The sequence below is a fragment of the Notothenia coriiceps genome, unplaced genomic scaffold, assembly GCF_000735185.1.
Source record: "Notothenia coriiceps isolate Sejong01 unplaced genomic scaffold, NC01 NC01_scaffold00011854, whole genome shotgun sequence".
In the NCBI taxonomy this organism is placed as follows: Eukaryota; Metazoa; Chordata; class Actinopteri; order Perciformes; family Nototheniidae; genus Notothenia; species Notothenia coriiceps.
In genome coordinates this window covers 156,900-169,267 of record NW_011344555.1, presented here as the reverse complement: position 1 = coordinate 169,267, position 12,368 = coordinate 156,900, and the positions used below count along the sequence as shown (strand labels likewise).

Below are 12,368 nucleotides of genomic sequence, written 5' to 3'. Positions count from 1 at the left end.
TCAAAAAGATGGCTCGTTTATCAGCTTGTTTTCAATACAAGCTTTTTAACTTTGGTTCAGCCTTATATGCAAAAATAGTCATGCTGTGTGTTGTGCGTGCGGCACACCGTGACTAATGTAGCATGGAGGTTTGGCACGAATGCTGCTGAATGTTGATGTATATCAGAGATAGTGAGGACTCATTTCCTCTTCGAAAACCATTGTCCTGGCCTTCATAAAACAGAGCATTATGACGTGTAGTGCAACTTTATGGCACCTGCCTGCATGTTCACAAAGTTTTAGGGGATAGGGTTGCGTGTTTAAGGTTTAAAGTTATACTTTATCATCAATAGCCTCTATGACAACTACAATGACAAGGAAAGTAAAGTATACTGTAGATGCAAGCAACATGGTTATCAAAGCATGTTACAGACTGTAGGGAAATTAAAAGTGAATACGAAATCTGATAAGTAAAAAGGGAAGAAATAAAAATAACAAAGCCAACCCAAAATCAACCTAGAATAAACCTCTCACAGAAAAATACATATAATAACAGTAATCATTATAAAAAGAATAATAGGTTGTTAATTAAAGTTGAGAAAGAGTCCAAAGTGCTCTTAAATTTCTACACACTTTGACTGTTTGCCTGATATTTCCTCAGGGAAGAAAATTCATTAAATCTTTTAACCAAGAAGTTGTTCCAGAGGGGTTGGGACTCTTCCAATGTAATAATATATGACATTTGGCGGTGAAGGTTTTAAAAGCAACAAGTTCAGCCAGGTATTTGCTATTCCAGCCTTCAACAGGAAACATACTTTAGATGACAATTAAAGGGAAAGGGATTAAGGAAATGCCAAGAAATGTAGAGAGGGAATCCAAAAAATGATATTTAAAATGAGTCAAAGCTGGGGCCAGAAGAAAAGTGTGTGTGTGGTCAGCTGGGGAGGAAAAATCATCTAATACAGAAATTGAATGTGAAATGTAAACATTTACTCAGCACGACCCTGATAGCGACTGCAATACAAGCAGCATTACTGGCCGGTCACGAATTGAAAAAACCTTTATTGAGTTGTGAACTGAAACACAGTGATCCCAAGAGGATTGCTGAACCTAAGGAGAAAAAAAGTTGGCTTCTTGTTGCTGGCTGTGATGGAAACAGCTGCTAGAACAAAATGTAATACATCAACTCTGGGGGTGAAAGTTTTATGAAGTGCAGCAAGGGGGGTTGATTAAAAGCACAAGAAGATATATGAATATAGAAAACTGGGACTTATTAAAAAAGCGTTGCAGCCCACCCCTCATTACGTTGACCCAAACTGGAAATGAGATATGCTCATAATTTGTTTCCCGTTGCTCATATGGGGCCTCTCCATATGACCCCACCTATTAAATGTTATCGCTTTTAGAGTCCTGGGGGCCACATATTTACACTCAGAATAAAGTAAAATTAAGACAAAGAGTAAATGGAAAGATTATGTTTTTATTTTTACGATTGTTTTTTCATTTTTGAAGGATTAACTATCTTTCTGCATGTTATCCATATTTATACAGCTATAATAAAGGTCCGAAAACGACCTTGGTTTTCGCAAGAAGGGTTTTTGCTTCACTAATTTTACAAAAGGATTGACCTTTTTGGCAAAATTCATACGTTACTAAAGAGAAAATATGTTTAAAAAAAAAATTGTAATAGGATATTTAGTTTAAATAAGAAAGGAAATATTCTGCTAGAAATTCCTATAATGCAAATACTTTAAAGTTAGTGCAAGGTTTACCTAAAATACATTGACTGTTTTTAAAATATCGCTGCAGTTTATTTTAGTAGTATTTATTACAAATGATGCTTTTAAAGAATAACCCCATGTATTTTAAAAGTGGTTGCATTCAATAATAATAAATATTCTATCATAAATCTATATAAATCTATCGTTGTCAACATTCATGTTCTTTTCACGTGACATTTAATTGGCAAGGAACAAAGAGTTGCTGTGGTGTCAGTTGAACTTTACGGTTTTTTTATGGGATAAATCAAGTTTTACCAACCCTCAGCTCCCACACCAAGCGCTCTGTAATGCCTCAGGACATTACACACACCTGTAGGCCGTTTATGATACTATCGTGGAAGCAACAGAGCAGTAGCTTACTTTAACTGTTCATGAGTCTGTTGCTCATAAGTGGGTGCACTGAAAAAAAAAAGGCCGTTGGATTATCATGATTTTAATATGGAAACCGGTTGCACACATTAAAAACATGTGTACTCAAAACTATTCCATTATGTTAAAGACACACAACTATGTTATGTCAAAGAAACATGAAATTGTTATGTTCATTTGAATATTTCCTTTAATAAAGGTATATTCATTTACCCTATGTTTAACCAACATGACTTTTTTATGTTCATTTTAGGCTTTTAATATGCTCAGTATATTTAACTTGTACCTGTTAAAGCAACATGATTTCTTTATTTAAGCTTCACTGTAAAAAGTCTGTTGGACTTAAGTAATAAAATAACATGGAAACCGGTTGCACATATTAAAATCATGTGTACTCAAAACTATTCCATTATGTTACAGACACACAACTATGTTATGTCAAAGAAACATGAAATGGTTATGTTAATGTGAATATTTCCTTTAATATTAGTATATTCATTTACCCTATGTTTAACCAACATGACTTTTTATGTTCATTTTAGGCTTTTAATATACTCAGTATATTTCATTTGTACCTGTTAAAGCCACATTAATGTTTTGTTTAAACTACATGCTATAGTTTTCTGTTTAATCTACCTAGTGCTCAAGGGGTACATAAGATTATTTATTTCATGTGAATAGAGGCATCTCGTACATTCTTCTACAGGATCCATCCTAATCTCTTATATCTACAGCATTTATCAAACCATTTTAAAACAAATAGTCAATAAAGACAAACACATTTCTTTGAACAACATTTATGTATTTTTCTCAAAAAATAAAACAATATTACCAACCAACACACATCCAGATGAGCTTTTGGTTTTTCCATCATGCAGCCCCAGGAGAATTAACAAATACATTGAAAATAAAGAAATAGAATAAATAGAAAATGTTTGTGATGCATGTACATTATTGTGTTAGAACACTGCAAGGAAGCTTAAAGGAAACTATTCTCCCGACCAAAATAAAGGTTTATTGGGCCAAATGGCAAAGAAAGGCTTATTTTTGTAACTCATTCATAGTAAACAATTAACAGAAAATGTCAACGCCTAGCCGAAAAAAGGAAATGTTCTTGCAAATCCATTATTTAAATAGTAACCTGCTAATATGAAAGGGCACTTTAATGCAAAAAATCAATGGCATTGCTTTGGAAAAACACATGAAAGTATAATAATGGCCTGGTTTCTCACCATATACTTTATGCACTAAAGAAAGTATTACAAATAAAAACAAGAACTGACATTTTGAAGTTAGTACATTAGTGCAATTAGTACATTCTGAAAAACATGACAAGTGGTACATTCTGAAAACACATGACCCCAGGAAAAACAAACATTTCTGAAACATGCAAATCAATACAGCAAAAAGCATGAACAAAGGAAGTGCAAGACAGTTGTATCGATGAAAGTCCAGTATGAATGTTGTAAAAGTGCACAATGGTCCATGGCAACAGCTCACTGAAATAGTTTGTTTTTAAACGCTTGGGCTTTCTTGGAGAGCATGTTGCCGTCTAGCTCCATTAACATTTGCTGGAGCACTTTGAACGTGCACTTCAGTTTAGGGGGGTAGTTCAGGTTCATTGCATACATTAGTCCAAACAGCATGGTAGCAGCTAATGCAATGTTGTCCACATCAGTTAGTACCTGTTGGCCTTCCAGGACAATCTGTCCTCTGGTCTCATCTGTCCTCTGGTCTCATCTGTCCTCTGGTCTCATTGGGGTGGAATTGTGTTTGACAACATAAAGTCCCCCTATAATCCCCTCAAAGGACCGCAGAATGACGTCTTCATCTTCTGCCTGCAGAGTGCACAGTCACGAAAGGAACAGAGTGAGATCTAACAAATCAATACATATATATTACTAAATCCCTGTGTTTAACAAGTACATTTGGTCAGATTTCAGTACTTTTAAGCCTCCTTGTTATCTGATATACTCCTGTCTGACCTAATAAAAAATGTTTCATTTCCTGTATCCGTTTTAAATTAAAAGCCCTCTAGCTTTTCAGTGTAGTCTGGCTATTAAACAAAAAACAGGGATGTTCACATACTTTTGGCTATATACTATGTGGTGCTTCAATAATTGCATATTTTAAAGCCCAACAAACAAAATCAAAAGGTAAAATATTACTTCTACTGACCACAAACTCTCTCAGCAGATCTTCTGGGTCCTCATTGAGGTGCACACACAGCCCCTTGAGAAGACATTCCCGCCCTAAATCAACATCATCAACCTAAGTGAAGGGGAATAAGAAAATAAAGAATCTGTTTTTCTCAATGAAATGTGTACACTATTGACTCGATATATAATTTCCTTAAAATGAATTCTTACTTGAGTCATGTTTGACATAATACAGTTCAGACGCTGGCCTATCTGTCCTCCTCTCTTCTCAAAAATCTTCAGAAGTTTGTCAGATAGCACATCCAGCTGAGAGAGAAATCTTAATTGGAGGGGCAGGGTTGTTATACGCTTAAACTCCGCATTTATCAAAGAAAAGAAAATATCACAGTCATAAAAATCATCAAATCATTTCATTTTCTAATGATGTTATGATTGTAGTTGTGTGCTAAATGTATTTACAAAATCACATACCAGGCATATCTTGCCTCAAAACGATGCAGAGAAACTAGTCCATGCATTTGTTACTTCAAGGCTAGCTTATTGTAACTCTTTATTATCAGGGTGTACCAAGAAGTCAGTTAAGTTGTTTCAGCTGATTCAAAATGTATTGACCAGAGCACGGAAAAGGGACCACATTATTCCTGTTTTGGATCCCTGTAGAACACAAGATAGAATTTAAAATTCTTCTTCTCGACTACAAGGCCCTTAATGGGCAGGCGCCATCTTTATCTTAAAGAACTCATTATACCCTACCGTTCCACTAGGGCAGGGGTCTGCAACCTTTTTGACCAAAAGAGCCATTTTGCTCCTTTTTCCAAAACATTTTTTTGTATGGAGCCGCAAAACATATTTCATAGCTTGATAGCTAATAAAGTTGTATTTATTGTTAGGCCTATATCAGACAAAAACTACATTTTTTTTGCATGTATTAGGCTATTNTCTGAATTTTCTTTAAAATAAAAAAAACATATACAGTATATTGATTCTGACTTTTCTACATCCAACTCACAGGTTTATCATTACTTTGAGAAAAAAGATAATCTTTTTTCTCAAAGTAATGATAAACCTGTGAGTTGGATGTAGAAAAGTCAGAATCAATATACTGTATATGTTTTTTTTATTTTAAAGAAAATTCAGATTGAACATGGTAAAAAACTGTAAATTATAGTGTCTGTCCAAAATATATTTTGTACTTATAGTGAAAAGTAACTAACCTTGGATGATGGGTTAGTAGACTAAAAGCTTTAGGAATCCAAAGTACAACATATAATAAGTACCCTGTATCAAGATTGACGCAAAACAAGTGATATTTGACCTTTTTAGACAGATTTAGCAAATAAACCCTCTTCTGGGGCCATTTGGGTGGATTTTCCTTATCTCTGGCCCCCCTTGCTCGATTTTGACATGTGACATCTCTTTCTGACCGTTAGAGCCAATAGAATCGAAGGGAAATCGTCCCGAACACACTCATGTTTGCGCATTCAATCTTGCTACAAGAGCGTAGGAATGGCCTGCTCTACTATTTTGAAACGGAATTGCAGTTTTATTGCTTATAGATTATCAGAACATTTCAAAGGGGACACAGCCACATTGGATATATTAACCTATGGATTAACTACAGCATCGTTTTTATCGTTTTAATGCCATTGAAGACCAGTTTTGACCAGACAAAACCAAGGTAAGCCATGTTAGCATTTTAGGCTACCTAGCGCCACATGTTTTGATGTACATTTTTGTTGATAACGTTGCGAGTTTGTATCTTTCAGTGTTGAGGTGGGCTGTCTTTACGATCATAAACGATGTATTGGATGTGCAGCTAAGTAATAAGGGAGCTAGGAGTGATTTTCGGTGCAGTAATATGTTAGCATTTTTCGCTCGGGGCTAATTCAGAGGGTCAGTGTTGTGTGTTTTTGTTGAAAAAAAAAATGAAAAAGATCAGTTAAATTAGTTTTTTCCCGTTATATGGATATAAAATATTCATAGTTTATTAAATATTAAGGTTCCTTAGACGTTGTTTCCTGCAAATGAACCGGGTCCGTGGGGCTTAAGAGTCACACTATAGAGTGGTGCAGTGAAATATCTCAACAACTATTGGAGAGCTTTCCATGAAATCCAGTAATCATGGTGCCAAGCGAAGGAATCCATGTTTGATCCTTTCTCTTTTCCTCTGGATTTACAGAGTGTATCAGACTGATATAGGAACATCTCATCTACCAGATAGTTACATTCAAAGTTAGCGCGTGAATTTTCTTGACCCACCTTACTCGAGTGCTACAATTACATTTTACTCCCAATCAAGTCAAGATATTAATTTTTCAATACTTCGGCCAACTGCCGACCAACAGACGGACATTTCTATTAGTTCTCATGGACCCCAGTTGGTTCCAATACCATAGAGCCTGAACGACTGCTGCTTTTAAATAGGCGCAGTATTATGGTGTGAACTGTCAACTATGCACTTCCTTCAATTTTTATACATATCACATGAACTTGAAACAATCTCTTCCAACTATAATGCTCTGTTTGTGTTGAGCCATAAAGCTATTAACACGGGGCTAACAGAAGAGAGGAAGTAGCAGGGTGACACAGCTATACTTTAATATTGTCTATATGTGTGTACAGCGTGGAGGCCCAGCTGTCTGTTATCACCCTGAAGACTTTAAAAACACTGTTTCCCAGAGACGGAAGGCTGTTGTTGCTTGAGTTTAGACACATTTACGATGTAGATATGAATAGAATTTGCAGCTTTGAGAGAAAATACGCTTTTTTGTTAGCTTGATTATTCACCCCACCAAGGCTGGTTTAATTGGTGAGTTTGTTTTGATAAGATTCATAAATAGACAACTCTGCTATTCCCTCCATAGCTATTTGTTTTTGTTTCAAATATTCTTAGGAACAGGCAGGTAAAATATGCCTGGGAGAATAATATTCAGCAGGCCTTGTTTGCTTGTGCCAATATTGACATAAGAACTCAAGGTGTAATAACCTAGAGGTAGAAATTGTTTTGAACGCTCTGTTGACCCACATATAATCAAAGTGATGTTGCACTAACAAATGACATTTTCAAAAAAGAACGACATTTTATATCTTTCTATATATCCAACATTGGCAGTTAAAGTGTTCATCCAAGCTATAAAATCTTCTATATTTTCCCAACTGTTACAGTTTATAAGAGCTTTAAGGCTTTGAGATATAATATTGCTTAATCAATCTTAAATTTGAAGCATGTGTTGATGTCCTTCGATCTGCAATGTCTTAATCTGACACGGTATCCTGAGGCGACCAACTTTTTCCTGTTACATTTTGTGTGAAAACAAACCTTTGCTTCACTTTAAAGTGATGGATGTCAATCATTTATTGATTATACCAGAGCCTGATGCCCAGATTTGGATACGGTTTAAGGTTCACACTAATTTCCTCCTAAACCACCACGACTACAAAAATGCAGAACAATTCGTTTTTGCTCCCCACACCAAGAAATCAGAGCTATGGTAATTATCCTCAGTGGTTCAGCAGTGAGGATGTGACTAACATCTGCAATTTGTTCTGTAAACAGTAACACGCTTGTATTTTATTTGTGACTAAGCCAAAATTTCCTTTTTCCGTATTAACTCACTTTCTTCTCCTTAAATCAATGGTTTGTAACATAGTTTCTGTTAGTTGTGTGTTTTCTATATTTCAATGGGTTTTCTGTATTTTGGTACGTTTTCTGTATTTGGTTGGGTGCTTTGTTATTCCTTGTATTTAGAGTAGTTGGTTTGTATTCGTTGTCCTTTGTCCTGTAGTTGTTTGTGTTTTTGGTTAGAAAGTGTTAGAGATGAAGATGAGTTAGTGCTGTCAGTGCTTAATGAGTGAAGCTGCAGCTGTATTAGTTCTGCCAGAGCAATGCGGTATTAAAACCATCTCTCCTAAGACCAGAACAAAAAGGCCTTCAGCACAAAAAGACAAGTATGTGTATTTTGTGTGGCTGAGAATGTAATGTTTGATTCACAATGCATGGAGGGCATATTCTAGCTGTTCTTTAACCAAATTAGGAAGAGTAATGGACTTCAGTGTTTATTTCTGTCAGTCTGGTATATAAAAAGAGTATATTTTTTGCCTTTCCCCCTAAGGCTCCTACAAAGTACCAACACAGCTCACTGTCACATGGTCACATGAATGGGAGGGTATCATCCCCAGGCCAAAAAGCACATGAATACTACATATGCTCAGTTGCACGTCAGTGCACATGCAACGAAACAGACAACCAGAGAGACACACCAAAGCAAACACACAGATACACACTCGCTGAAGATACTGTAAGATACAAAACAATTTAATGCAAAAACAAGACCACACACACTGTTACTTTGAGCAAACATTGTTGTGTCCGGCTCAAACCATCCAGAAAACAACAAGGCCCAGTGTTCCCAGCCATAAAAGTCATAAAAGAAAGATGGGCAGGGGTTAAGTGAAAAACAAAATGAAAAGAAAGCAATCATCACCCTGTGCTAAATTTCCAAGCTGCCTGTGTGTGCCTTTAATAGGGATTAAGTGGTTACGCATACGCCACAAGGGCTGTAGGTCGGTAAAAGTTTGGGAGCAGCGATCAGATACAGTCTTTTTGTTTCAACAACATTTGGCTAGAGCAGCCATTAAGCACTGGAAAAGATTTCTTAAAGCAAAATAAAAGTGGAATACTTTTGGTGAAAACCTTTTCATTTAACTGAGTGTGGAAATCCAGAATTGAGGAAATAGCTTGCTGTAATGTGAGGCAGTCGGGTACATTAATGTTTAATTATACTATGTGGTGGAGTGGTGTAGGCAACAGTGGAACTGATAGGTGGGTGTCTGGTAACCTCAACAATCACCATTATAGTCTAATACCAAGTAGTGCTTGTCAAACCTGTAACGTCAAAGACCCCCTTTTAAAATTAAGCTCCTTTTCATTGATAATTAAAATTGTGTCATTCAAGCAGTGGATGTTGTGTAAATGTAATAGCTTTGGCAAAATTGATCTGTATGGCTCGTAAGCTGTTTAGGGAACCATATAGAAGATATATGCTTTTCGTGTTAAAAACAACCCTGTGTGATAAATGAACAGAAAACATACTTTGAACACAACAGACAACTAATCAGTCATGGTATGGCGTCACTACTTCCGTTGCTGGCTTTCATCTTTGCATTGACATATGGCTTATTGAAGACAGAGAAAGAGTTTGTTCTTTGACACAATATAACCTCTCAAATACCAATTTAATTGACACTTTATAATTATAAGAAAACATTTACTTTCATTATGGCGTGAGAAACATAAGAGGCGAATTCAAAGTCCAAATGAGAACAAAATATTTTTTATTCATTATATTATAGATCTTTTATTAACTCTGAGGAGTGATGATATTTTAATGCTGAAGAATGAACTATATCCTCAATGAACTTCTCAAACTCTCAGAGCTAAATAGAAAAACATGCAGCCAAGGAGCAAAATGTGACCAAATAAAAGTTGGCTTGGGTTCAAAAAGAGTAGATACAAAAGGAAGTCTTAAAGTGCTGTTTGGAGTCCTGTACTGTTCCAGCCTCCAGCGGTCTCATATGATTCATGAGAGCAAACTTTCACAGTCATGAGATTACATGTTTTCCTGGCCTGCAGCAAGTTCCCAACAACAAGGCCTATGTGCTTACAACTATAAATTGGAGACTGATATTGATGAAACTTTGGTCTTCCTACAGCACATACAGTTGCAAGAAAAAGTATATGAACCCTTTGGAACTACCTGGATTTCTGCATAAATTGGTCATAAAATGTGTTCTGATCTTCATCTAAGTCACAACAATAGACAAACACAGTCTGCTTAAGCTAAAACAACACAAACAATGATATGTTTTTATNCTTCCGTTGCTATGTCGACAAACATACAACGAAACTTATCTCCAAGTTAATTTCGGGGAACCTACTTCAGAATTTAACCAAAAAGTGTCATAAATGTAAGAGTATAATTAATAAAAGGAAGATTAATGTTTTGTTCAAGTAGTCAAGTGGTACCGACGGGAAGGCATCGCGGTTGTTCATCTAGTAAATGTATGTTTTACGAGGACGTAGTGTTCGAGGACATCAAGTATTATATATACCCTGACAAGTTCCCCGGGATAAATGATGACAAATTGAAATCACTGTAGCGTTACATTGTGAGCGTGAAGATAACCGACGTGTGAGGTTGGTGTAAACATGCACTAGAGATTCGTCAACTGGTTAGTGGTTGTCTCGCCGGTCGATTGGTTAGTCTCGTCTGACCCCGAGACCAAAGTCTGTCTCCCACTTTTCTCCACGACGTCGTGTCCGTCATACTCTCTTTATTTCTCGAAAAACTTGTAATTTCGTACCTCTGTACAGGGTTCATCTCTGTGATTCATGTTTATATAATGGAACTCTTTACTTATATTATGCAGTTGACACGGTAATAACTACAAAACACTGTAAGAAAATTAGTACCGGTATAAACTACAAATGATTTTTGACTTCACAAAAATTTCTTCTGTAGGGAAAACTTTAGCCTACTATCTCAAAGAAAATTATATCGTGGTACAAACTTATCATCGAAGAAACGGGAAATCTAGAGTCCAATTTACAGTTAATTGTGAAGGTATACTGACACGATGGGAATCTTTCTTTGCCTATAATTCCAATAAAGAGACTGGGGGACACTAATCCCCACTTCCTGTCTTCTTTTTTCACTCCGTTGTTCCCTATTTCTCTACCCACCTCTCAGTTCTTGGTTCATTCCAAAGTCACGTTTTGTCTATGTACAGACCCATAACGCTGGATGAATCACCTTTTTCGGTGTTTTGGTTACCGAAACCTATATTGGTTAAATGGCCGGTACTACTTACCAATTCTTTATAGAACAGGTTTACGTAACCACTTTCCACTGTCGGAACTCGTTCTCCAAATGTCTCCCTAAACTTTTCTTTTCGTTTTCGTACTTTTGTTAAAGTAGACGTCGTAACCAATATAGGTACACGAGTTTTATAATCACCTTATATAAAGAGTTACTACACTAATACACTTTTCTGTTGTCTTAGTTTAACTAGAAGTCCAGCCTTTTTTTCGTCAGATTATTACAAAAGAGAACAATGTGACACACGTGAGTTCACATATACTCATATTAGATATACATTTAACCAACACCATATGGCTACGTAAAACAACGAAACGTGGGGATTATGTCACTAAGTAATAAATAGTACTGAAATAATTGTAAACCAAGTTAGAACAAGAGAAAGAAAAGAAAAAAAAATGTGGTACGGTTGTCGTGTCACATTGGTAAGTAACATTTTTCACACAAAACTTAAAATTGTCTCTCTTTTGCCTCCCTCCTCTCACTTATGCTCTCCCGCTAACCTCCTGTGAAATGTCGATAGCGGAAAGGTACGACCTTACACTCGTACAAGGCGGGCGCAATGGTATCGTTGTCCTGTGGGTTAAATCCACCCTCTCTCAACTGCTCATGCTGTCCTATCCTTCTTCTCTTTTCTCACTTCTTCCTTCTTCTTCTTCACGCGCTGTCCCTTACTTTCGAGTTTAGGACCCTCCTCTCTTTCTCCCCTACCTGTGTGCTTCCCTTCACTCTCTTCCGCCTCGTTCCCTCCATCCTATCTTTGCCTTATACGAAACAAGGGACATTTTTTGGTGAGGACCTTGAAAGTATGAAAAATGTATTTTCTGTCACCTCTCTGATGGAGCGCGGTTTAGCTTTCACACCTCTAAAAGGAAGGCATCTCTGCTCCTTCACCATGGGAACACGAGACCATCCAACAATGCAGACTAAACTTTCCAAAGTGTGGACAAATATAATTGGAGAATGCTGTCAATTTAGCCTTTTTGCAGGTAAACACGCAATAACTAAACCAATTATCCATCCATCCATCTTCTCCCGCTTATCCGTGGGCGGGTCTCGGAGGTAGCAGTTCCAGCAGAGAGCCCCAAACGTTCCTTTCCCTGGCCACATCAACCAGCTCTGACTGGGGGATCCCAAGGCGCTCCCAGGCCAGCGAAGAGATATAATCCCTCCACCTGCTCCTAGTCTGCCAAGGCACACAG

At 36.8% G+C, this 12,368-nt stretch overlaps 1 long non-coding RNA gene across 2 annotated transcripts; it reads right to left on the bottom strand.

Moving 5' to 3' along the window:
* Nucleotides 1-3,890: 3,890 nt before the first annotated feature.
* LOC104947074 (uncharacterized) lies at nucleotides 3,891-4,632 on the bottom strand. 2 transcript variants are annotated; one of them, XR_798520.1, is made up of 3 exons: nucleotides 4,499-4,632; nucleotides 4,308-4,400; nucleotides 3,891-3,967 (listed from the first exon to the last, which is right to left on the bottom strand). It is a non-coding gene; the product is annotated as an uncharacterized lncRNA (long non-coding RNA). The 2 variants fall into 2 exon arrangements; XR_798521.1 differs by having other exon boundaries at nucleotides 3,929-3,967; nucleotides 4,298-4,400.
* Between the last annotated feature and the right edge of the window lie 7,736 nt (nucleotides 4,633-12,368).